The 27,979-nt window shown below is 46.4% G+C and overlaps 1 long non-coding RNA gene across 1 annotated transcript in view; it reads left to right on the forward strand.

Moving 5' to 3' along the window:
- Positions 1-23,589: 23,589 nt before the first annotated feature.
- LOC144610665 (uncharacterized) overlaps positions 23,590-27,979 on the forward strand; it is a 118,394-nt gene continuing 114,004 nt past the window's right edge. The window contains exon 1 of the long non-coding RNA XR_013549442.1: positions 23,590-23,937. This is a non-coding gene — a long non-coding RNA (uncharacterized LOC144610665). The remainder of the gene's footprint in view (positions 23,938-27,979) is intronic.

A 27,979-nucleotide genomic window follows, 5' to 3' on the forward strand; every position in this document is an offset into this window, starting at 1 on the left:
AGTGCCGCAAGGCTCGGTGCTGGGGCCGCAACTATTTACAATATACAGGCCGCTGGACTTAACATCGCCGGCGCGGCGCGGCCGCGGGACGTTTCAGTGCCCGGTGCGGCTCGGCCGCGGGGCCTTCCATCCCCTTGCGGGGGCTGTGCGTGTCGGTCGCCTCGGTAGGGGTCGAGCTGCCTGTCCGTGGGCGCGGGGGGAAGAGAGTGGAAGTTTTGTTGCCTTCCATCACAGTGAGGGGGTGTTTGGAGTCACTGTGATGGATGTTTGTGTTGGGGTCGTGTGTCCTGTGTTCTTTTCTTTTTTGTTGTGTTCTGTGACTGCTGTAATTTTGTTCGGTATTTATACCGAATGACAATAAAGTTCTGTATTATTATTATGTATTATTATGAATGCTCAAGTCAAGTCCTGGCAATATCCATGTGAATCTTCTCGGCACTCTTTCCAGCTTAATGACATTCTTCCAACAGTCAGGTGACCAAAGGTGAACACAATACTCTTAATTAAATATTTCACAATGTAATGAGATTTCTAGGCCAATTTCTAGTGCATCAGTCATTGTTGATGCCATATGTGGTGCGTAGACATCTTTGCAGCAAAATCCATCTGTACAACAACATGTAGCAATTCCCTTTCAGATCTGGCCAATAAACTGGTGGCGCAGCAGCAGAGTTGATGCCTTACGGCGCCAGAAACACAAGTTCGATCCTGACCACGGGTGCTGTCTGTACAGAGTTTGTACGTTCTCCCTGTGACCTGCGCGGGTTTTCTCTGAGTGTTCCGGTTTCCTCCCATACTCCAAAAACATGTATTTTTGTAGGTTATTTGCTTTTAGTAAAATTGTAAATCTTCCCTAGTATGTAGGATGGTACTAGTGTAAGGGGTGGTGGCTGGTCGGCGCGGACAATAGACAATAGACAATAGACAATAGGCAAAGACAATAGACAATAGACAATAGGTGCAGGAGGAGGCCATTCAGCCCTTCGAGCCAGCACCACCATTCAATGTGATCATGGCTGATCGTTCTCAATCAGTACCCCGTTCCTGCCTTCTCCCCATACCCCCTGACTCCGCTATCCTTAAGAGCTCTATCTAGCTCTCTCTTGAATGTTCAGTGAACCGAATTGTCCCTGGTGTTAATATGCAGCTGTGTGTGTTAATATTCAGGGGATGTGTTAATATGCAGGGGATCGCTGGTCGGCGCGGACCCGGTGGTCCGAAGGGCCTGCTTCCGCGCTGTATCTCTAAACTAAACTAAACTAAGCTAAACTAAACACCTGTCTGACACATTTAATGCTTGTATTCAAAACGTTTGTAGGTTAATTGGCTTGGGTTTGGATACTTGGTAGAAGTGTAAATTGTCCTTAGTGTGTGGGGGATAGTGTTAATGTGCGGGGATCGCTGGTCGGCGCTGACTCGCTGGGCCGTAGGTCCTGTTTCGGCGCTGCCTCTCTAAACTAAACCAAGCTAAAAAGTTAATACTCAGATCTGGATTTGTGCAATCCCCCACTGATGCACATTGTTTCGACCACTTGCTGCCGGTGGGATGATTCAAGTCAACAAGAATCCCGTAATCACTGAATTGTTACAGCACAGAAGGAGGCCGTTTGGCGCAGAGACTCCTTGCTGGGTTCAGCGCCAAAAGGTTTCGTCTGGTGACTTGACTTGATTAATCCCACCAGTGAAAGAATGCTGTCAATCTGCCGCGACACGAAGCCAAAAGCCACAGACCACATCGGACAGTTTATTTAACCTGGCACTCCCCCACAGAGCAAAGAATCGCAAGCTGGCCCTCTTGTTAAACAGAGGTGGAAGGTCACGGCAAGTTTGACTTATGACAAGTGGAGCTGGACGCGCTGTCCCTTGAGCTATACGTAATCAGACTTTATTCATTGGAGACATTGGAACTATCTTTAATCGGAGCTAGACACAAAATGCTGGAGTAACTCAGGCAGCATCTCTGGAGGGGAGGAATGGGCGACATGTTTCAGGTCGAGACCCTTCTTCAGACTCGTTGAGTTTATTCATTGGCAGGCCCTTGAACTATCTTTAATTGGACTTCAGCAAACTTCAATGTTATACCTTACACTAAACGTTACACCGTTTATCCTTTGCACTGCGGAGGGCTTGATTGTATTAGACAATAGACAATAGGTGCAGGAGGAGGCCATTCGGCCCTTTGAGCCAGCACCGCCATTCAATGTGATCATGGCTGATCATTCTCAATCAGTACCCCGTTCCTGCCTTCTCCCCATACCCCCTGACTCTGCTATCCTTAAGAGCTCTATCCAGCTCTCTCTTGAATGCATTCAGAGAATTGGCCTCCACTGCCTTCTGAGGCAGAGAATTCCACAGATTCACAACTCTCTGACTGAAAAAGTTTTTCCTCATCTCCGTTCTAAATGGCCTACCCTTTATTCTTAAACTGTGGCCCCTGGTTCTGGACTTCCCCCAACATTGGGAACATGTTTCCTGCCTCTAACGTATTCGCGTACAGTCTTTTCTTTGGCTGGACAGCACGCAGACCAAAAGCTTCTCACTGTACCTCGGTTCACGAGGTGACAACAGTGAAGTAAAGTAAACTAATTTTGGAATGCGAAGCGCATTTCTCGACGATTGTTACCAGGAGCACATGCGAGGAATGCAGGGGAGCGGAACGTGTAACCAGCAACCCACTGAATAATCCTTCTGAGCAAAGGGGCTCAGGCTTGCATGGAAACCTGCTGCTATTCAGTCTTCATTAATGATCCCTGTCATCCATTGTGAGCCTGATCTCTCACTGAATATCCCCCCCCCCCTCCCACAGAGCAACTTGTCAGCACATCTGCTGGAGGCCGTCACAGTTGAACCTGCGGGCAATTTGTCATTATTATTGGCAACTAATGGGGCAGCCTCGGTTTCTTCACAAACACCGACCGAGCAGGTCATAAGGACGAGCGTTTTTTTGTTACTCCCCCTATCATTATTTCAGCCAGCGTTAAGTCATTCCCATTACTCAGGGTCGGCGGCCTAGCTCTGCCTCATTGCGGGCCCAGCCAGGAGCCAATTTTTTTGAAATCACAGACGACTTGGGATCAGCGCTCAGAAGTGAAAAGGACACCGTTTGCTGCCAAATCAGGGGAAGTAACTCAGCTGATAGGCCGCACCGGCAACATTAGCAGAGGATTTCCCACAACGACTGCCAGGCTGGAAGTTGGCCGGCCTTCACATGTGAAGGGAGAGTCAAAGGTCAAAAAGTTGTCCTGACTCCCCCTCGCCTGTCTCCCTCTCCCCCGAACCTCCATCCTCACTCCCTTGCTGTCAAATGGAAAGAACGCAAGTCCCAGTTACGCGATTTTTAAGGCGACTGCCAGCAACTGTCAAAGTCGTAGCAGATCACCGAAATTTTCTTTTACCCTACGACAATGACCACGACAATGCCAAGTCAGGTCGATACAAGTAACTTTTTTTGTGAAACTAGCACCCGGCTAAGAGATTACACCATCTTCGGAAACATCGTGAAATTCCCACGCTTACCCTGACCATCAAACTGTCGCCTCCAATCTACCTGTCAAATGTCCTGACGGTAAATAAATTGGTTAAACAAAATTATCTTCTCGTATCTTCAAATGCCTTTTCTTAATTTAATATTACGTGCTTCTAAATGCATCTGCGACAACCTAGCAAACCTGGGGACAGCATGCGACAGCGCCCGCAATAAGCTACGATACCTGGCGACAAGCCAGCTATCGCCGAGAAATTTCTATCTGGAAAATGTTCCCCTTTTCCTAACCTGACTCCATTCAGATAATAATCTGCCTTCCCGTTCTTGCCACCAAAGTGGATAACCTCACATTTATCCACATAATACTGCATCTGCCCACTCACCCAACCTGTCCAAGTCACTCTGCATCCTCACAGCATCCTCCTCACAGTTCACACTGCCACCCAGCTTTGTGTCATCTGCAAATTTGCTAATGTTACTTTTAATTCTTTCATCTAAATCATTAATGTATATTGCAAATAGCTGCGGTCCCAGCACCGAGCCTTGCGGCACCCCACTAGTCACTGCCTGCCATTCTGAAAGAGGTCTGTTAATCCCTACTCTTTGTTTCCTGTCTGCCAACCAATAAGGTCCCTTTCCAGTCAACTTTGTCCAGCTCCTCCCTCATGCCTCCATTGTCCCCTTTGTTCAACTGCAATACTTCTGATCTTACCTTCTCCCTCTCAAATTGCAGATTAAAACTTATCGTATTATGGTCACTATGGTTCCTTTACCGTGAATTCCTTTATCAAATTTGGTTCATTACACAACACTAAATCCAAAATCTATCCATGTCAATAACCTACCCCCAATACCATGTGCTCTAATTTTGCCCAATGATCTCCTGTGTGGGACCTTATCAAAGGTTTTCTGAAAGTCCAGGTACACCACATCCACTGGCACTCGCTTGTTACATCCTCAAAACATTCCAGACGATTTGTCATGCATGATTTCCCCTTCGTAAATCCATGCTGACTTGGACCGATCCTTTAAATGCTATCCGAATGCGCCATTATTACTTATTTGATAATCGACTCCAGCATCTTCCCCACCACCGATGTCAGGCTAAATGGTCTATAATTCCCTGCTTTCTCTCTTCGTCCTTTCTTGAAAAGTGGGATAACATTAGCTACCTTCCAATCCACAGGAACTGATCCAGAATCTATAGAACATTGGAAAATGATCACCAATGCGTCCGCGATTTCTAGTGCCTTGAGTACCCTGGGAAGTAGACCATCAGACCCTGGGGATTTATCAGCCTTCAGTCCCATCAGTCTGCCCAACACCATTTCCTGACTAATGTGAAATTCCTTCAATTCCTCCGTCACCCCAGGACCTCTGTCCCCTAGTACATCTGGGAGATTGTTTGTGTGTTCCTTAGTGAAGACAGGACCAAATTACCTGTTCAACTCATCTGCCATTTTCTTATCCCCATAATAAATTCACCTGTTTCTGTCTTCAAGGGACCCACATTTGTCTTAACTATTTTTTTTCTCTTCACATACCTAAAAAAGCTTTTACTATCCTCCTTTATATTCTTGGCTAACTTGCCTTCATACATCATATTTTCTCCCTGTATTGCCTTTTTAGTTACCTTCTGTTGATCTTTGAAAGTTTCCCAATCCTCTGGCTTCCCGCTCATCTTTGCTATGTCTTCTCTTTTATTTTTATACTGTCCTTGACTTCCCTTGTCAGCCACGGTCGCCTCTTAGTCCCCTTACAATCTTTCTTCCTCTTTGGAATGAAATGATCCTGCAACTTCTGTATTATTCCCAGAAATACCTGCCATTGTTGTTCCAGTGTCATCGCGCAAGGGTCCCTTTCCAGTCAACTTTGGCCAGCTCCTCCCTCATGCCTCCATAGTCCCCTTTGTTCAACTGCAACACTTCCGATTTTACCTTCTCCCTCTCAAATTGCAGATTAAAACTTATCATATTATGGTCACTACCTCCTAATGGTTCCTTTACCTTGAGTTCCCTTATCAAATTTGGTTCATTACACAACACTAAATCTAGAATTGCCTTCTCCCTGGTAGGCTCCAGTACAAGCTGCTCTAAGAATCCATCTCGGAGGCACTCCACAAACTCCCTTTCTTGGGGTCCAGAACCAACCTGATTTGCCCAGTCTACTTGCATGTTGAAATCTCCCATAACTACCACAGCATTACCTTTGTTACATGCCAATCTTAACTCCTGATGCATCTTGCACCCAATCTCCAGGCAACTGTTTGGGGGACTGTAAATAACTCCCATTAGGCTCTTTTTACCCTTACAATTTCTCAGGTCTATCCACAATGGCTCTCCAACTTCTGGGGCCTGAATTTCATTCCTTACCAACAGAGCCACCCCACCCCCTCTGCCCACCTGTCTGTCTTTTCGATAGGTTGTATACCCCTGAATATTCAGTGCCCAGCTGTGATCCCCTTGTCAGCCATTTCTCTGTAATTCCCACAACATCATACTTGCCAATATCTAACTGAGCCTCAAGCTCATCCACTTTATTTCAGATATTTGTGCATTCATATATAACTCTTTTAATTTGGTATTCACCTCCCCTCTCACACCAGTTCCTTTTTCACCTGCAAGTCGAATCGGTAGTAAAGAAGGCAAAAGCAATGCTAGCATTTATTTCGGGAGGGCTAGAATACAAAAAAGGGATGTAATGTTATCATATCATATCATCATATATATACAGCCGGAAACAGGCCTTTTCGGCCCTCCAAGTCCGTGCCGCCCAGTGATCCCCGTACATTAACACTATCCTACACCTACTAGGGACAATTTTTACATTTACCCAGCCAATTAACCTACATACCTGTACGTCTTTGGAGTGTGGGAGGAAACCGAAGATCTCGGAGAAAACCCACGCAGGTCACGGGGAGAACGTACAAACTCCTTACAGTGCAGCACCCGTAGTCAGGATCGAACCTGAGTCTCCGGCGCTGCATTCGCTGTCAGGGTGCTGGTAAGGCCGCATTTGGAATATTGTGAGGAATTTTGGGGCACCGTATCTGAGGAAGAATGTGCTGGCTCCAGAAAGGGTCTAATATAATAATAATAATAATAATAATATTCATTTATTGTCATTGCAACGAGTACAACGAAATTAAAAAATAGCCAATCCTGACGGTGCGTACAAACATATATGCAATAAATGCAAAAACAAATAAATACATAAATACAATTAAATACAATTATATGACCGATTTTTTAACGGTGTTGCCTAGTGCAAGGTAGTGTTCAGTTCTCGTATGGCCCTGGGGTAAAAACTGTTCTTAAGTCTGTTTGTTCGGGATTTGATCGACCTGAAACGTCGACCAGAGGGCAGATGAACAAACAGACGGTGGCCGGGGTGGGATGGATCTTTTATTATTTTGCCTGCTCTACTGAGGAGGAGGTTTTCAAGAATTATCCCAGGAATGAATGGGTTAACATGATGAGTGTTTGTCGGCACTGGCCCTGCACTCGCTGGAGTTTAAAGGAATGAGGGGGGGACCTCATTGAAATGTACCGAATAGTGAAAGGCTTGGATAGTGGATGTGGAGAGGATGTTTCCACTAGTGGGAGAGTCTAGGACTAGAGCTCATAGCTTCAGAATTAATGGACGTTCTTTTAGGAAAGAGATGAGAAGGAATTTTTTTAGTCAGAGGGTGGTGAATCTGTGGAATTCCTTGCCACAGAAGGCTGTGGAGACCAAGTCAATGGATAGACAATAGACAATAGGCAACAGACAATAGACAATAGGTGCAGGAGGAGGCCATTCGGCCCTTCGAGCCAGCACCACCATTCAATGTGATCATGGCTGATCATTCTCAATCAGTACCCCGTTCCTGCCTTCTCCCCATACCCCCTGACTCAACTATCCTTAAGAGCTCTATCTAGCTCTCTCTTGAATGCATTCAGAGAATTAGCCTCCACTGCCTTCTGAGGCAGTGAATCCCACAGGTTTACTGAAATTTTTTTTTCCCTCTCTCCGTTGTAAATGGCCTACCCCTTATTCTTAAACTGTGGCCCCTGGTTCTGGAATCCCCCAACATTGGGAACATGTTTCCTGCCTCTAACGTGTCCAACCCCTTAATAATCTCATATGTTTCGATAAGATCCCCTCTCATCCTTCTAAATTCCAGTGTATACAAGCCTAGCCGCTCCAGTCTTTTTTGAAAGCAGAGATAGATTCATGATTTATTTTTATAGCAGAGATAGATTCATGATTAGTATGGGTGTTTAAAACTATAAGTGGCCACACACTGTGTTTATTGTAGTTTTGCATTTTTCCTTTACCACTTTCTTCAGCTGCAATAATCATCACCTCCACAGCCACAGAGAGGGAGGAAGAATTCACAAATTGCACAAATAAGATATTCACACATCCCTTCTGACCCCATGGATGCTGCTTGACCCACTGTGTTCTTCCTGCAGTAAATGTTTTGTTTCATGAAAAAAAAGTTTGTTTTCCATCTCTCTCTTTGCGCTGGGAAGATTGCTGCAATGTTCCTTTTGATCACGGAACACACCCTTCTCCAGGAACACTCACGTACGCAAGTGGAAATTCACGCAAAGGCAACTGCGAAGAGGATTATGGCAGTAAACAACATCTGGAGATAGACACAAAAAGCTGGAGTAACTCAGCGGGGCAGGCAGCATCTCTGGAGAGAATGAATGAATGGGTGACGTTTCGGGTCGAGACCCTTCTTTAGACTGATGGGTTCTTAAACAACCTCCGCCTTGCTGGAAGTGGAAGCTAACTTCTTAATGTTGAGAGTATTAACATAGTAGAAGCTTATCAGAGGCCGTGGGCTTCCTGAGGCAGCTGCTAAAAGCATTTTGTTGTTTTTGTGAATTAGAAACACCAGGAATGCTCTGTTTGGACACCACAGGATTATGCAGGTCAGGTCGGGCAGCTTTTGTCGACTAACTGCAAGGATTTGGCTCAGATACAGACAGAGATGAAAGCCAATTAGGAGTTATCTCATTGTTATTTTTTCACTATTTTGTGCAGCTGTGACTGGCTCTCTTCCCATCCCGATCTTGCTGCTTCCCTCTCTCTCTTCTTTCCTTGCTGTTGCTGATGACAGAAGACATGGTTTATAGGAAAGTAACTGCAGATGCCGAGATATCACAAATCAAAGGTATCACAAAATGCTGGAGTAACTCAGCGGGTCAGGCAGCATCTCAGGAGAGAAGGAATGGGCGACGTTTCGGGCCGAGACCCTTCTTCATGGTTTAGTTTTGTTTACTTAAGAGATACAGCGCAGAAACAGGTCCTCCGGCCCACCGAGTCCGCACTGACCAGCGATCCCCGCGCATTAACACTATCCTACACGCACTAGGGACAATTTTACATTCATACCAAGCCAATTAACCTACATACCTGCACGTCTTTGGAGTGCGGGAGGAAAGCGCAGATCTCGGAGAAAACCCACGCAGGTCACGGGGAGAATGTACAAACATCGTACAGACAGCGCCCCTGGTCAGGATCGAACCCGGGTCTCTGGAGCCAAAAGCACTGTAAGGCAGTAACTCTACCGCTACTCCACCGTGCCACCCATGCTTCTGTGTGCAGTGGAAGTGCAGATGGCAGCCATTTGGGTGATGAGAAAAATGTGCCACTTTTCACTTGCGCTCTCATTTATTTTTCAGGTTGGCATTTGTGGTGTTACGAGCTTAATGATGGGTTAGGATAAATGGAAGTGTTTTAGCATTTGTTAGAATGAGTTAATCGTCTGTAGTTTCCTTTATTTAGTGGATACTGTAGGTGGTGAGAGCAGTTATTGAGGGTGGTGGGGTGGTTCTGGAATGCCAGAACCAACTGTTGAGCCTTCCTGAGGTGTCGTGGGCCTAACTCAATGAAACACCAATGAGGGGAGGTGCCCACCTTGATAACCCCAATGATATACTTGCATCCACGTGATCAGTTTTTTTTTAATGAGCTTGTTAACATGCAAGTAGCTGCTTGTTGCATATGGAGTTAGCTATTGTCCTTAGCATAAGTTGGTATATTCAGTTTAGATACTATTTTGGCTTTGGACTTGGTTTTCTAGGTTAAGCGCTTATCCTAGTGTTATAGCACATACTTTGTGTTTTAATTCTAATTTGCCCCTAATTTCTTCTCAGTAAACATAGAAACTAGGTGCTGGAGGAGGCCATTTGGCCCTTCGAGTCAGCACCGCCATTCATTGTGATTATGGCTGATTTCTCCGGGTGCTCCGAGTTTCCTCCCACACTCCAAAGACGTACAACTTTGAAGGTTAATGGGTTTCAGTAAAATTGTATATTGTCCCTAGTGCGTAGGATCTTGTTAGTGCTCAGGGTGATCGCTGGTCGGCGTGGACTCGGTGGGCTGAAGGGCCTGTTTCCGTACTGTATTTCTAAGTACTAAAGTAGTTAGGCCTTGGAAAGCCTCATGTGTATGTTTCAAAATGATTGAGGTTGATCAGACCTGTTTGAAAATTGGGCCCATAAATTACTTGACTTGACAGCAAGCACCTATTGAATCACAAAATGCAGAGTTTCTTAATCTGAAAACATTCTTCCACAATTGAATATTATAACCACATGAAGGTAATACGCCTATATGTCACTGTCAGGGAAGCTATTAATCAAGCGAAAAAAGATCATACTCCCACCAGTCTTAAGGGCCTGTCCCAGTTACACGATTTTTAAGGCGACTGCCGGCGACTGTCAAAGTCGTAGCAGATCGCCGAAATTTCCTTTTACCCTACGACAATGACCACAACAATGACCACGACAATGCCGAGTCAGGTCGATACAAGGTAGTTTTTTTGTAAAACTAGCACCTGCCTAAGAGATTACACCGTCTTCGGAAACATCGCAAAATTCCCACGCTCACCTGACCGTCAAACTGTCGCCTCCAATCTACCCGTCAAATGTCCTGACGGTAAATAAATTGGTTAAACAAAACTATCTTCTGGTATCTTCAAATGCCTTTTCATAATTTAATATTACGTGCTTCTAAATGCATCTGCGACAAGGGTTTTTCAGTGATCCTCCAGCAGAACCAATGCGTTCCCGTGGGAGACTTGGAGTCTGGTTTTAACGTGACGTGCGGGACTTTTCCGAAAGACAGCGAGAACCCGACTGCCAATACTGTTGTCCCCACTGTCTTTGTATCAGCTTCCCCGGTACAACATCTTTTACGTATCCAGTCCCGCTGAAAATCCCAAGGCCACTCTTCCTCCCTCTGTCGGGAGATCCGATTCCTTGTAACCTGCCGCAGTCAGGTCGAAGAAAATAGACACTAAAAAGCTGGAGTAACTCAGCGGGACAGGACAGGCAGCATCTCTGGAGAGAAGGAATGGGTGACGTTTGGGGTGGAGACCCTTTCTTCAGACTGAGAGTCAGGGGAGAGGGGAAACGAGAGATCCCTGGACGTTGGTAATGGTCTGGCCGGACCTTGCTGTCCTTATGGTCAGGTGTCCATACCCCCTTTAACAGCATCGCTGTAACTCTGTCTGTCTTTGTGTTAGTAGTGTCTGTCTTTGTGTGAGCGTTTGCCTTTAAACGTAGTGAAATGCTTGTGTATGTGTTTGCTTCATTGATCGAAATCAATGAATGAAAAGAGTTGTCATAGTGCCGTGCCTGTGGCAGCGTTTTATTTCGTTGGTCAAAATGAATGAGACTAGAATCTTTGAATGGGATGCTATGATAAAGTACTTAGAAACACAATAAATTCAGACTCTATTTTTTTTTAAATCAACTTTATTACAACAAATTATATTCCTATGAAAGATGGATAACTACATGCCAAAATCTTTTTTTTTTAATGGACAATTCAAACGATTACAAAATATGTAAAAAATTAAAAATTAAAAATTTAATTTTAGAAAAATCTAAAATTTAATTCTAAAAATTTCATTGGTCGGACCATGCTGTCGGTTTGTTCAAGTGTCCACCCACCTTTGACAGCATCGTGTCTCCCCCCCCCATTCCACACCAGGCTGTTGCATCTGCACTTCTGTCAGCTGTCAAAACGGGTTTTGACAGTTCCTGTCGGACCTTGTCTTCTCCTGATCCTGGTACCTGTCTCCGGTTGGCATTGGTAGTCGACGATGAAATTCATCCGCCCTCTGTACCGGCGACAACCTAACAGACCTGGGGACAGCGTGCGACAGCGCCCGCGATAAGCTACGATACCTGGCGACAAGCCAGCTGTCGCCGAGAAATTTCTCGCAGGTAGATATTTCCGTGACGCGCCGAGATCCGCTACGATTCGTTGAAGACTCCTCACGATCATGCCCGTGACACCCCGGCAAACGTTCGGCGACAGCCGAGTCACCGGCAGTCGCCTTAAAATCGCCTAATTGGGACAGGCCCTTTAAGAAGCAACTGGTAATTAATGGGTGGGAAGGAACTGCAGATGCTGGTTATACTCCGAAGATAGACACAAAATGCCCGAGTAACTCAGTGGGCCAGACAGGCAACATCACTGGAGAGAGGGAATGGGTGATGAGACCCTTCTTCATAATGCCACAAGTGCGCGGCAGAGTTTTGCTGCTTGTTTTCAACGACAGGTTCATCAATGTAGCCCCAGCCCACCGATGTAATAACGAAAGGACGTTACTGGAACGTGAAACAATAACATTCAGAACTCCCTCTGTGGTGGAAGAAGGGTCTCGCTCGGCCTGAAACGTCGCCCATTCCTTCTCTCCAGAGATGCTGCCTGTCCCACTGAGTTACTCCAGCATTTTGTGTCTATATCTGTGGCGGAAGTTTGCTTTCCGAAGCCACAGCTTTGTACGTGAAGGCTGTACCCTTTTCCCAGGCTGCGGGTTCCTTTCTCAACTTGATAGTCTGGCGAGACAGCCTTTTGGCTCAGTGCCTAGTCACTCAACATTTCCTTGACACTTGCTACAACCCCCCCCACACACACATCCTCTTCACTTGCCATCCTGGACTGGGCAGCATTTCACCAGGGAACGTGAATGCTGCAGGCAGTCCAACAGCGATGGTTGGTTTGTGTCGCATTCAGTGCTCACTGGGCTTTAGTTTGTCTAGCCAAAGACCTTCACAGCGTGCGTCAACTCCACCATTGCCAGAGACATGCCGTTCCTTGTTTGATTACTTAATGGTTAAAGACAACCTGCTGGGCCTAATCTGCCTCCTCCCAGCCCGCCGATCTTTTGTCCGCAGGTCGTTAAATGAAGAGGACAGTGTTCTCCTGTTCCAACCCAAACAAAGTCGACAACAACTCTAGTGGCAACAGAAACGTAGATTGAATCCGCGCAGCTCATTAATTTTAATCATTATAGAATGTTATTTTACACCTAAGGATTTATGCCATTTTGCTGAACCTTTGAATGCGCCAGTATCTCTCTTTAAAAAAGATATCCACACGACAACTACTTTTAATTCTTTTTTTTTTAAACTGCTTTCTGACCCACATGTAAAAGACCCACAGACACTGGCATCTGAACTGGTCCTTGCTTATATGGTGACAAAAATGAAGCTTTTCTGTTTTGGCTGTACCTCCGTATTTTAACAGATACGTCCATTTGTAGATCATTTATAAGGCCCCCAATAGCACTTTGCGGGAAAGCCGAACCTCACGAAACACATGTGTAGGAAGGAGGGTGACGCAATGGCGTAGCGGTAAATTTGCTGCCTTACAGCGCCGGAGACCTGGGTTCAATCCTGACCACAAGTGCTGTTAAAAAGCAAAGAACATGGCGGCATGGTGGCGCAGCGTTAGAGTTGCTGCCTTACAGCCCCAGGGGCCCGGGCTCGATCCTGACTACTGGGCCTTTTCTGTACAGAGTTTGTACGTTCTCTCCGTGACATGCGTGGGGTTTGTCCGAGATCTTCGGTTTCCTCCCACGCTCCAAAGACGTGCAGGTTTGTAGATTAATTGGCTTGGTGAAAATGTAAATTGTCCCTAGTGTGTGCGGGATTGTGTTAGTGTGCGGGGATCGCTGGTCGGCGTGGACTCGGGTGGGCCGAAGGGCCTGTTTCCGCGCTGTATCTCTAAACTAAAACTAAAACTACACTAAAAAGGAACTGCAGATGCTGGATATTGATTTCTCTAACTTCAAGTAACCCCTTCATAGAAACATAGAAACATAGAAAATAGGTGCAGGACTAGACCATTCGGCCCTTCAATATGATCATGGCTGATCATCCAACTCAGTATCCTGTACCTGCCTTCTCTCCATACCCCCTGATCACTTTAGCCACAAGGGCCACATCTAACTCCCTCTTAAATATAGCCAATGAACTGGCCTCAACTACCTTCTGTGGCAGAGAATTCCACAGATTCGCCACTCTCTGTGTGAAAAAAAACTTTCTCAGCTCGGTCCTAAAAGACTTCCCCCTTATCCTTAAACTGTGACCCCTTGTTCTGGACTTCCACAACATCAGGAACAATCTTCCTGCATCTAGCCTGTCCAACCCCTTAAGAATTTTGTAAGTTTCTATAAGATCCCCCCTCAATCTTCTAAATTCCAGCGAGGACAAGCCGAGTCTATCCAGTCTTTCTTCATATGAAAGTCCTGCCATCCCAGGAATCAATCTGGTGAACCTTCTCTGTACTCCCTCTATGGCAAGAATGTCTTTCCTCAGATTAGGAGACCAAATCTGAGACTTCATTCCCTCTCTCACCATCCCTCCCCCACCCAAGTCGTACCAGCTTCTCGTTGTTCTCACCCAACAAACAGCTAATGATGGACTGTTTCCTTTAACATCGTTAATTTTTGGAAATTTTTCATTTATTGTTCTATATTTCTCTGCAGCATCATCTATATCTCTCGTTTCCCTTTCCCGTGACTTTCAGTCTGAAGAAGGGCCTCGACCCGAAACGTCACCCGTTCCTTCTCTCCAGAGATGCTGCCTGTCCCGCTGAGTTACTCCAGCTTTTTGTGTCTATCCTCACCAAAGAAACATGCTTGATATCAATGGAAACCAGCATCCGCAGTTCCTTCCTACACATTTCCATCTGCAAGTGTGCTCTTAGACAATAGACAATAGGTGCAGGAGGAGGCCATTCGGCCCTTCGAGCCAGCACCGCCATTCAATGTGATCATGGCTGATCATTCTCAATCAGTACCCCGATCCTGCCTTCTCCCCATACCCCCTGACTCAGCTCTCCTTAAGAGCTCTATCTAGCTCTCTCTTGAATGCATTCAGAGAATTGGCCCCCACTGCTTTCGGTGGCAGAGAATTCCACAGATTCACAACTCTCTGACTGAAAAAGTTTTTCCTCATCTCCGTTCTAAATGGCCTACCCCTTATTCTCAAACTGAGCCCCCTGGTTCTGGTCTCCCCCAACATTGGGAACATGTTTCCTGCCTGTAACGTATCCAACCCCTTAATAATCTTATACGTTTCGATAAGATCTCCTCTCATCCTTCTAAATTCCAGTGTATACAAGCCTAGTCGCTCCAGTCTCCTTAGAAGGGGAATCTGCACCCGATGCATCTGTGGAGTTCCTGTCTTCACATGTGTGTGGTTTATATGTGTAAGGTCAACCTAGATTAATCTGTTCACGCCATTTTCAGTTGTTTCTAATATAAAGCAAGTTCCAAGCTTGAAAAGATAGAGTGGAAGAAAGATGAAAATCAAAAACCTGTAGAGTTTGGAAATATCAAACATAAACAGAAAATGCTGGAAACGCACAACAGACCAGGTAGCATCTGTGGAAAGTGAAACAGAGTTGATTTTTCAGGACTGGATTCATTATGTCCAGCTTGGTTATTAGATGGAGGACCATACAGTTTCACATTGAAGTTGCTTAAAATCAAGTTTAAATTAGAGATACAGCGTGGAAACAGGCCCTTCGGCCCACCGAAGGACAATTTACATTTACGCCAAGCCAATTAACCTACAAACCTGTAAGGCTTTGGAGTGTGGGAGGAAACCGGAGATCTAGAAGAAAACCCACGCGGTCAGGGGGAGAACGTACAAACTCCGTACAGACGGCGCCCGTAGTCGGGATCGAACCCGGGTCTCCGGCGCTGCAAGTGCTGTAAGGCAGCGACTCTACCGCTGCGCCACCATGCTGCCAAATAAAGGCCATTCAGCACCGTATTCCTGCACCATCTCAACATCCCATCTGGTAAACTCTGCTCCTTTCCTGACATGTTTATTTTTAATCAGTTCTTATTGCAATTAGTTGATTTACTCAGTGTTCAGTCCACTTAAAGGGCAAAATAAACAAACTTTCGTAAGAGCAAGGTAATGAATCCAGAAAATTGCATTGATTTAACCGTTATGTATAAATTAGATTCAGAAATTCAATATCCGTTGCCCAGGTATGGTCACTTAATTTGACTGTGTAGGAAGGAACTGCAGATGCTGGTTTAAACCGAAGATAGACACAAAAAGCTGGAGTAGCTCAAGTCAAGTCAAGTCGACTTTATTTGTCACATACATATACAAGATGTGCAGTGAAATGAAAGTGTCAACGCCTGCGGATTGTGCTAAAACTACAAAACAGAATAGAAAAAAAAAATGTTAACACAAAAAATAAATTAATACAATAAATTAAATTAGTCCCCGGTGATATGAGAGTTAACAGTCCTGATGGCCTGTGGGAAGAAACTCCGTCTCATCCCCTCTGTTTTCACAGCGTGACAGCGGAGGCGTTTGCCTGACCGTAGCAGCTGGAACAGTCCGTTGCTGGGGTGGTAGGGGTCCCCCATAATGTTGCTGGCTCTGGATCTGCAGATCAGATCAGCTCAGCGGGTCAGACAGCATGACTGTAGAAAAGGAATAGGTGAGGTTCCGCTGTTAGAAGAGCCTCGACCTGAAACATCACCTATTCCTTTGCTCCAGAGATGCAGTCTGACCCGTTGAGTTACTCCAGCCCTTTGTGCCCATCGTAGTGTTTTTGAATTGTTTTCTTCAACTATTCTCAAGCAAAGCATTGGCAACCAGAGTTTGCGAAGGTTTCTCTCAGCAGCCTTAGGGGAAGGAGGGAGGGAACAATCTACTCATGTTTTTCTTTAACCTGGTCCCCGCACAGTAAACACTGGCAAAACACCAGGTGCCGACAGGCTTCCTCACCTCCACTGACTGATGGGCAATAAATTGTTGGCATTCACTGCCATTGACAGACGTTAAACCTGCAAGAAGCAGCCAGAGTCTGGAGAATCACGCCCAATGTGAGTCAAGGTAAAGCCATGGGAAATGGGAAGAGCTGAACATGGTCCTTCATGTCTGTGCGTGCACGTTGCAAGAACAATCCAACATAAACCCCTCTGCCCCACAACTCCCCTCAAAACCGCGGATACTTCAACCTGACGCCTGTGGAAGGGTCTCCACCCGAATCGTCGCCTGTTCCTTCTCTCCAGAGATGCTGCCTGTCCCGCTGAGTTACTGCAGCTTTTTGGGGCCTACCTTCGAGACTTCACGTTCAGTCAGAGCCTCAGAATTAAAGGGCGCTCTTTTAGAAAGGAGGTGAGGAGGGACTTCTATAGTCAGAGCGGGAAGTTAATCTGTGGAATTCATTGCCACGGAGGTCTGTCAGTGGATATTTTTAAGGCAGAGACTGGCAAATTCCTGATGAGAACGGGTGCCAAGGGTTACGGGGAGAAGGCAGGAAAATGGGGTTAGGAGGCAGAGATCAGCCATGATTGAATGGCGGAGTAGACTCGATGGGCTGAATGGCCTAATTCTATTCCTACAACTTGTGAACTTGTCAACTCTTCGGGTTTCTAACCACTCCTCGTCTGTGCCAGTTTCTCTCACCCCTGTACCTACCCCTAATGAGGGGATTCGAGAGATAGAGACGGTGATATAAAGAGATATAGAACAAATGGGTCTACCCTCACTCCTCCAGGTTAGACAGTACCAGTGATTCAACAATGACGCAATTTGGAGGAGCAGCACCTCGTATATCGGTAGGGCAGCTTACAATCCAGCGGAACGAGTATTGATATCTCCAACCAAACACAAATTGGAGGAACAGCACCTCATATTTCGCTTGGGCAGCTTACACCCCAGCGGTATGAACATTGACTTCTCTAACTTCAAGTAACCCTTGCATCGCCTCTCTCTCCGTCCCTCCCACCCCGTAGTCGTTTGACTAGTTTCATTGTCGTCCTGGTGAGTTTCATTGTCTGTATAACTCGTTTTCTCCTAGCCCACAGCCAACAATGGACCGCTTCCTTGATCATCGTTACTTTTATGCATATCTTATAGACAATAGACAATAGACAATAGGTGCAGGAGGAGGCCATTCGGCCCTTCGAGCCAGCACCGCCATTCAATGTGATCATGGCTGATCATTCTCAATCAGTACCCCTTTCCTGCCTTCTCCCCATACCCCCTGACTCCTCTATCCTTAAGAGCTCTATCCAGCTCTCTCTTGAATGCAATCAGAGAATTGGCCACCACTGCCTTCTGAGGCAGAGAATTCCACAGATTCATTTGTTCTATATCTCTTTATATCACCATCTCTATCTCTCGAATCCCTTTCCCCTGACTCTCAGTCTGAAGAAGGGCCTCGACGCGAAACGTCAGCCATTCCTTCTCTCCGTAGATGTTGCCTGTCCCGCTGAGTTACTCCAGCATTTTGTGTCGACCTTCAACAATGACGCCCTTGCGTTTTGTTTGCTTGGGGGTGTCTGGTAAGGCCAATGAGGGAACCCCGGGACTCTAGCACTGATGGGACAGGAGAAGATCGATAGGGCAGGTGGGTGGATGCTTTGTGAGCCCTTGTATAGCTTCCACCATTCAAGCTGGACTTTACTGGTGGAAAGAGATGTGGTTGCAACAGTAGAGGACACCTCAGAATACGGCAAGAGACAGTGACCATTCATCCCAACCTGGTGCTACAATATGATACGAGAGATCTTTATTGATCCCAGGAGGGAAATGGATCTGCCAACAGTCATAAAACACAAGATACATGAAACATGAAATTAAAGTGATCAGTGTAAAGGATTTGGGTTGTGCAAAGATTGATTTAGATTTAGAGATACAGCGCGGAAATAGGCCCCGCGCCGCCCAGCGATCCCCGCACATTAACACTATCCTACACACACTAGGGACAATTTTTGTTGTTGCATTTACCCAGTCAATTAACCTACATACCTGTACGTCTTTGGAGTGTGGGAGGAAACCGAAGATCTCGGAGAAAACCCACGCAGGTCACGGGGAGAACGTACAAACTCCGTACAGACGGCGCCCGTAGTCAGGATCGAACCTGAGTCTCCGGCGCTGCATTTGCTGTAAGGCAGCAACTCTACCGCTGCGCCACTGTGGGGTGGGGGGAGGGGAGTCAGTCTACCCCACGACAGAAGGGGGAGGAGTTGTACAGTTTGATGGCCACAGGGAAGAAGGATCTCCTGTGGCGTTCTGTGCTGCATCTTGGTGGAACCAGTCTGTTGCTGAAGGTGCTCCTCAGGTTGACCAGTGTGTCATGGAGGGGGTGAGCTGTATTGTCCAGGATGCTCCGCAGTTTGAGGAGCATCCTCCCCTCCAAGACCATCACCAGTGAATCCAACTCCACCCCCAGGACGGAGCCAGCCTTCCTGATGAGTTTGTTGATCCTGTTGGCGTCCGCGGCCTTCGCCCTGCTGCCCCGGCACACGGCAGCGAAGAAGATGGCACTGGCTGCCACCGATTGGTAGAGCATCTCACTGCAGACATTGAAGGAGCGGAGCCTTCTCAAAAGGTACAGCCGGCTCTGTCCCTTCCTGTACAGGGCCCTATGTTAACTGGACCTTGCACCCAGCTATAATAACAACCACACTTTGCACTTTTGTTGGGAGGAGAACAGCTTGGCTTTATTCCCAAATGGGTCAAAAATTAATTTAAGGACAAGACCTGCTTTTAAGCTGATGCCTTCTCTGGAAAAGCAAGCATTCTGTATCAAGAAGGGCCTCGGCCCGAAACGTCGGAAGAAGGGTCTCGACCCGAAACGCCAACCATTCCTTCTCTCCAGAGATGCTGCCTGTCCCGCTGAGTTACTCCGGCTTTTTGTGCCTATTCTCTATCAAGACAGTTGATAGAGTCCGATACATCTATATGCTGAAATATACTGGGAAATTACTAACGACATCTCATTTAAAGGAAGCCCACGTCTTTGCGTTGTGTGTCCCGCAGTTTCTATGTGCGGGATTGTTGCAGATTCCCATCTTTCGATTAGCGGAGGGCATGGTTATCTGCAAACTGTCACGCTGAATAGTTTACAGTAGCTGACGGCCTAACACAAACAGCTAGCATGCAATAACCATCAAAGAAATTTAGATGAATTGCCTTTAAAACATTGGGGTCATGCACCTTGGAGCGAGAAAAAAGAGAACAGACTTCCCGGGGTGGAATGCGCTTCTAAAATCTCTAAATCCGGAGCCAAGGAAGCTGTTGAAACTGTATCCCAAAATCTCACAGGCTGCTAATATGGGCAAATCATGTTTGCCCATGTCCCTGATGCATGGCTGCATGTTTCAATGAGCGATTGTCAATGGGAATTTTTTTTTCCCTGCAGGCTGTTGGACAAACTGGCTCTGCACATCCAAGACAAGACTGGTGCTGTAAAGGGCTTGTCCCCCTTAGGCGATTTTAAGGCGACTGCCGGTGACTAGGCTATCGCCGGACGTTTGCCGGGGTGTCGCGGGCATGATCGTGAGGAGTCTTCAATGAATCGTAGCGGATCTCGACGCGTCGCGGAATAATTTTCCTGCTAGAAATTTCTCGGCGACAGCTGGCTTGTCGCCAGGTATCGTAGCTTACTGCGGGCGCTGTCTGTCGCATGCTGTCCCCAGGTTTGCTAGGTTGTCGCAGATGCATTTAGAAGCACGTAATATTAAATTAAGAAAAGGCATTTGAAGATACCAGAAGATAGTTTTGTTTAACCAATTTATTTACCGTCAGGACATTTGACAGGTAGATTGGAGGCGACAGTTTGACGGTTGGGTAAGCGTGGGAATTTCACGATGTTTCCGAAGACGGTGTAATCTGTTAGCCAGGTGCTAGTTTCACAAAAAAAGTTACTTGTATCGACCTGACTCGGCATTGTCGTGGTCATTGTCGTTGGGTAAAAGAAAATTTTGGCGATCTGCTATGACTTTGACAGTCGCCGGCAGTCGCCTTAAAAATCGCGTAACTGGGACAGGCCCTTAAGCCTGCCATGGTTTAACATTACTTTGGGGGCTTCAAACTTACTTTGGAAGTTGCTGCTGTTCAAGTTCTTCAGAGGCAGGATGTTGGCTGGGAGGTCTGCAGTATCAAGGCTGAAGCAACAATTCGTGGCCAGGGGCAGAGGCAGAATAAGAGTTGGAGAGTGTGTTGGTTAACACGCACAAAATGGTGGAGCAACTCAACGGGACAGGCAGCATCTCTGGGATCGAAGGAATGGGTGACGTTTTTCGGGAAAAACAGACCCTTCTTCATATTGAGAGTCAGGGGAGAGGGAGACGCAGAGATATGGAAGGGTAAGGTGTGAAAAGGAGACATCCAAGGGGATGAAGGTCAAGGAAAATGTATAAATAGATCATTGTTAGCTAGGAGAAGGTGGCAACAAAGCAAACAGAGGTAACATGTAAGCAGAGGGGACAGTCAGGCTGGTCAGAGAATTAGGATGGGGAGGGATGGAGAGAGAGAGAGGGAGGGCAAGGGTTGATTGATGTTAGAAAAGTCAATATTCATACTGCGTGTGTGTCAGCTTCCCAAGCGAAATAAGAGGTGCTGTTCCTCCAATTTTGTGCTGGACCTCATTGAGACTCTCCAACACAATTTCTTTGCTTCTGAATCTGAATCTGAATTACCTTTATTGTCGTTCAAAATGAATTGAACGAAAATCATTTGCCACGCAGCCACAACAGTACAGAGTAAAAGACACAAGACACACAATTTTAACACAAACATCCATCACAGTGACTCCTCCAGACACCCCTTCACTGTGATGGAAGGCAAAAAAAAATTCTTCTCTCTTCCCCCATGCTTCTCCCACGGACGGATAGTTCGACTTCTGCCGAGGCGACCGAGGCTTCCGACTCGTGCAGCCCCCGCAAGGAGATGGAAGGTCCCGCGGCCGAGCCGTGCTGGGCGATGGAAAGTCCCGCAGCCGAGCCGCGCCAGGCAAAAAATGCGACTTGGCCACCAATTTTGATACGGCATTCCTGTGAGGCGCCTTGAGATGTTTTCCGACTGGACCAAAAACACCGATGCGCTATGTACAAAAAGGGCCAGAGCAGACTTTACCTGCTACGGTGACTCTGGTCCTTTGAAGTGCAGGGGGGCACTCCTTAGGACCTTCCACAACACGGTGGTTGCATCAGCCACTTTCTATGGAGTGGTCTGGTGGAGCAACAGCATCGCAGGGGGAAGAGACTCGACAAGCTGGTCAGGAAGGCCAGCTCTGTCCTGGGTTGCCCCCTCGACTCAGTGCAGGCGGTGGGAGAGAGGAGGATGATGGCAAAGCTAACATCGCTGCTGGACAACGACTCCCACCCCATGCAGGACACTGTCACTGCACTGAGTAGCTCCTTCAGTGACAGACTCCTTCATCCCAAGTGCGTGAAGGAGAGATATAGGAGGTCCTTCCTTCCCGCTGCTGTGAGACTGCACAACCAGCACTGCTCCCAGCACTGCTCCCAGCAGACGAGTCAACAGTAACAGCTAAGGAATACAATTTATCCTTGTCTTTACCTTTATTTATAATGAATGATCTCTTGCTATCCACTTTGCTGCTGTAACACTGTAAATTTCCCCGGTGTGGGACGAATAAAGGAATATATTATTATTATTATTATTATTATTATTATTATTATTATTATTATTATTATTATTGTTGTTGTTGCTGTTGCTGTTGCTGTTGCTGTTGCTGTTGTTGTTGTTGTTGTTGCTGTTGTTGTTGTTGTTGTTGTTGTTGTTGTTGTTGCTGCTGCTGTTGTTGTTGTTGTTGTTGTTGTTGTTATTAAATACTTCTTATAACTCACAGGTTGTCCTTGTATGAAGTCTACAAACAGTAGGCAGAAGCATCTCGACCCAGAATGTCATCTGCCCATTTCCTTCTGCAGATGCTGCCTGGCCCATTGAGATCCTCCAGCAGTTTTTTTAAAACGCAAGATTCCTGCATCTGCAGCTCCTGTGTCTCCAAGTTGCCATTGTTACTGCCTCGAAAGAACCTCAAAAAAGGAAACAAAATCCCGACACGAAAAACGTAGCTGATCAGAAAGATTGGGGAAAAACTGTGGCAAATATTAATTTTCAGCAGGAAATTTCCAGCCTTTCCAACTTAGCTATCTGCAGTACAATACAACAATATTGTACAGTATATCATATCATATCATATATCTACAGCCGGAAACAGGCCTTTTCGGCCCTCCAAGTCCGTGCCGCCCAGTGATCCCCGTACATTAACACTATCCTACACCCACTAGGGACAATTTTTTTTACATTTACCCAGCCAATTAACCTACATACCTGTACGTCTTTGGAGTGTGGGAGGAAACCGAAGATCTCGGAGAAAACCCACGCAGGTCACGGGGAGAACGTACAAACTCCTTACAGTGCAGCACCCGTAGTCAGGATCGAACCTGCGTCTCCGGCGCTGCATTCGCTGTAAAGCAGCAACTCTACCGCTGCGCTACCATACAATAGGTACCATTCCATTAAAATTGATTGGTGCCTGATGACAAAACCTGTTTGTTTCTCCTTGAATTGCATTGAGATTTCCTGCTCTACTATCCCTGTTGTTAATTTGCTCGAAGTAACTTTGCTCTTCTTGTAAATCAGAAATATCCAATGCAGAAGGAAGGCAGCTTACAACCCAACAGTATGAATATCGATTTCTCTAATTTCAAGTAACCCTTACACTTCCTGTTCCTCCATCCATCCATCCCCACCTGAGCCATCCTGCAAGTTTCACTGTTCGTTACCTCCTCTTCCATAACCAACAATGGACCATTGTGGGCTCCACTTTCCTGGCTCATGAGCGTCGGCTCTGATTTGTTCTGTCCCTTTTCTCGCCTTAACTTCAGATTGCTCCTCTGTCCCTCTCTTTCCCCTCCCCCTTCCCAGTTCTCCCACTGTCTTCCTGTCTCCTACTACATCCTCTCTTTGTCTTGCCTCCTCCCCTGACACTCAGTCTGAAGAAGGGTCTCGACCCACAACGCCACCCATTCTTTCTCACCAGAGATGCTGCCAGTCCCGCTGGGTTGCTCCAGCATTTTGTGTCTATCTCCGGTGTAAACCAGCATCTGCAGTTCCTTCCTACACAGAAGGAAGCCCTGATTCTCCCTCGGTTCCAATGTTGCCGTGTCGTTTTCAGATTAATACTCAGAATGAATTGGATGCTGACTGCTTTCCGTTGTTCTCGACGCCAATCAGCCCACAACTACAATGGAGCTTTACTCACGGCCAGCAATTGATTTCAGCCATTTGCTTTCCCTCAATGCAGCCACAATTGTTCTGAACAGAAAGGATGCCAGACGATGAAGCTCAGTGGCAATGCAGGTAAGACCCCTGTAGATGGAGCCAGTGAGCAATAATTGAGCTCACCTCGAATGAAGTACACCATTGCATAACTCGATCAATAATAAGTACATCCTAAGGCACCGTTTAATGAGTCGGCATTGAGGCTAAAACATGGAGGGCATGGCTGGAAGGGGAAATTGATAAAGCGATGCTTTTAAAAAAGGTATTCAGAGGAAAGAAAAGAGTAAGATTTCATAGAAACATAGAAAATAGGTGCAGGAGTAGGCCATTCAGCCCTTCGAGCCTGCACCGCCATTCAATATGATCATGGCTGATCATCCAACTCAGTATCCCGTACCTGCCTTCTCTCCACACCCCCTGATCCCTTTAGCCACAAGGGCCACATCTAACTCCCTCTTAAATATAGCCAATGAACTGGCCTCAACTACCTTCTGTGGCAGAGAATTCCACAGATTCACCACTCTCTGTGTGAAAAAAAACGTTCTCATCTCGGTCCTAAAAGACTTCCCCCTTATCCTTAAACTGTGACCCCTTGTTCTGGACTTCCTCAACATCGGGAACAATCTTCCTGCATCTAGCCTGTCCAACCCCTTAAGAATTTTGTAAGTTTCTATAAGATCCCCCCTCAATCTTCTAAATTCCAGCGAGTACAAGCCTAGTTTATCCAGTCTTTCTTCATATGAAAGCCCTGCCATCCCAGGAATCAATCTGGTGAACCTTCTCTGTACTCCCTCTATGGCAAGAATGTCTTTCCTCAGATTAGGAGACCAAAACTGTACGCAATACTCCAGGTGTGGTCTCACCAATGCCCTGTCATGATATCATGTCATGTTCATTGAGTTTAGTTTAGTTTAGTTTAGAGATGGAAACATGGAAACATGGGTTATTTGGTTCATCGACTCACTGCCGACCATTGATCACCGATTCACATGGCGTGTTATCCCACTTTCCCATCCACTCCCTACATATCAGGGGCAATTTACAGTGGTCATTTAACCCACAGATAGACACAAAATGCTGGAGTAACTCAGCGGGACAGGCAGCATCTCTGGAGAGAAGGAATGGGTGACGTTTCGGGTCGAGACCCTTCTTCAGACTCAAGTGGTCAGTCCGAAGAAGGGTCTTGACCCAAAACGAAATCCATTGGTGCTTGTCCCCCTGAGTTACTCCAGCATCTGCATTGAGTCCTTCCGACTCAATGAACTCGCAAACCCGCATGTCTTTGGGATGTGGGAAGAAACCGAAGCACCCGGAGGAAACCACCTGGGCAGTTATGGGAGGAAAGTACAAACACCACATCAGACACCACATCACACATCCTGAGGTCAGGATCAAATTCGGGTCTCTGACACTGTGTGGCAGCAGTTCCAACAGCTGCACCACTGTGTCGCCTATTTATCGGGACGCATCGCACATTGGTTTGGGAACGGCTTCATCCAAGACCGCAGGAAATTGCAACAAATTGTGGACACAGCCCAGACCATCACTCAAACCAACCTCCCTTCCTTTTGACTCCACTTATACCTCACGCTGCCTCGGCAAGGCCAGCAGCATAATCAAGGACAAATCGCACCCTGGCCACTCCCTCTTCTCCCCTCTCCCATCGGGCAAAAGGTATAGAAGTGTAAAAACACACACCTCCAGATTCAGGGACTGTTTCTTCCCGGCTGCTATCAGGCAACTGAACTATCTAACTGCAACCAGAGAGCAGTCCTGAACTACTATCTACCTCATCAGGGACCCTCAGAGTATCTTTGATCGGACTTTACTGGCTTTACCTTGCACTAAACGTTATTCCATTATCATGTAACTGAACACCGTAAATGGCTTGATTGCAATCATGGATTGTCTTTCCGCTGGCTGGTTAGCACGCAACAAAAGTTTTTTCACTGTACCTCGGTACACATGACAATAAACTAAACTGAAACTGATACTGAAACTGAAACTATTGAGGGTCCCGATGCCAATAATAATGGGAAAAAAGAGATAAATGCGTAGAAACTCAGAGACAGACCATTGACGATTGTGTTCGAAAACGCACACCTCCAGATTCAGGGACAGTTTCTTCCCAGTTGTTATCAGGCAACTGAACCATCCTACCGCCAACTAGAGAGCGGTCCTGACCTCCCATCTACCTCATTGGAGACCCTTGGACTATCTTTAATAGGACTATACTGAACATTATCTTGCACTAAATGTTATTTCCTTTGTACGGTACCTGTACACTGAGAAGGGCTTGATTGTAATCATGCACAGTCTTTCGACGGACTGGATACCATGCAACAAAATGCTTTTCACTCTACCTCAGCACATATGACAATAAATTAAACTAAATTAAACTAAGCTAAACTAAACTAAACTAAACTAAACTAAACTAAACTAAACTAAACTAAACTAAACTAAACTAAACTAAACTAAACTAAACTAGACTGAATTCTCCAATTTTAGGTAATTCTACAAACACCCCCCTTCCCCCTCCTCAATCTCTCCCAAATCCCCCACCCTATTCTCCCTCCATGCCCCCCTCCCCCACCCACTCCCCTCCCCTGAACCCAGACTGACCTTGTAACAGTTTCTTCCCTCCCCCTCCATTTACATTCCCTCCTCCAGCTTCACAATTTGCAACTTTTCTACTCCTCGAGCTACACGACGGTAGCGCAGCGGTAGAGTTGCTGCCTTACAGCGCTCGCAGCGCCGGAGACCCGGGTTCAATCCCGACTACGGGCGCCGTCTGTACGGAGTTTGTACGTTCTCCCCGTGAGCTGTGTGGGTTTTCTCTGAGATCTTCGGTATCCTCCCACATGCCAAAGACGTACAGGTTTGCAGGTTAATTGCCTTGGTGTATGTGTAAATTCGCCCCGGATGTGGGTAGGATGCTGTTAGTGTGCGGGGATTGATGGTCGGCGTGGACTCGGTGGGCCGAAGGGCTTGTATCTCTAAAACTAAACTAAACTAAAACTAAACTAACTCTTATCGAAACATATAAGATTATTAAGGGGTTGGACACGTTAGAGGCAGGAAACATGTTCCCAATGTTGGGGGAGTCCAGAACAAGGGGCCACAGTTTAAGAATAAGGGATGGGCCATTTATAACTGAGATGAGGAAAAACGTTTTCAGTCAGAGTTGTGAATCTGTGGAATTCTCTGCCTCAGAAGGCAGTGGAGGCCAATTCTCTGAATGCATTCAAGAGAGAGCTAGATAGAGCTCTTAAGGATAGCGGAGTCAGGGGGTATGGGGAGAAGACAGGAACGGGGTACTGATTGAGAATGATCAGCCATGATCATATTGAATGGTGGTGCTGGCTCGAAGGGCCGAATAGCCTCCTCCTGCGTCTATTGTCTATTGTCTATTGTCTATTGTCTATTGTCTATTGTCTATTGTCTATTGTCTATTGTCTATTGTCTACTGTCTATAACTCTAAAACTAAACTAAACTAAAAGTCACATTTTAAATGTTTTCATATATTTTGTGGCGCTGAAAGGAATTAAATTGCCTCTCAAAACTCCACAGTAGTAACGTGAGACACTGCTGCACTGGGAACCTTGCCTCCCTACAATGGACCTCCCCGACCTACTTCGCTCTGGGACGGGAGAACGGCTGGCCAAGATTGTACTGGCTCAGGCTGCCTCTCCTGGGGATGTGGTGCATTGTTTAACCACCCCCCAGCAGTTGATTTAAGTGACGTCTGGACCTTGCGTGATACCAGCTGCCTTATAATACACGGGTGGACAATCTAACCCACTCAGCAAGAAGTCCCCGCGACACGGGAGCCAGAGTAGGAATTAAGACCCTCATGCGTTCATGAGCAAAACTGGTGAAGAAAATGCTTGCAAAGTGAGCAAAGTGAGTTTTTTTTAAAAAGGCCTGCACCAGGGTGGATAGTTTTGGTCAAGGACTTTCTGACTTGGAGGGAACCATAATTGGCACACGTAATGTGAGGGTGACAATGTGGTTGAGAAGATGCCAAGATGGGTGAAGGTCATAAAGCCATAAGATCTCGGAGCAGAATTAGGCCATTCGGCCCATCAAGTCTACTCCGCCATTCAATCATGGTTGATC

The sequence above is a fragment of the Rhinoraja longicauda genome, chromosome 2 (genome assembly GCF_053455715.1).
Source record: "Rhinoraja longicauda isolate Sanriku21f chromosome 2, sRhiLon1.1, whole genome shotgun sequence".
In the NCBI taxonomy this organism is placed as follows: Eukaryota; Metazoa; Chordata; class Chondrichthyes; order Rajiformes; family Arhynchobatidae; genus Rhinoraja; species Rhinoraja longicauda.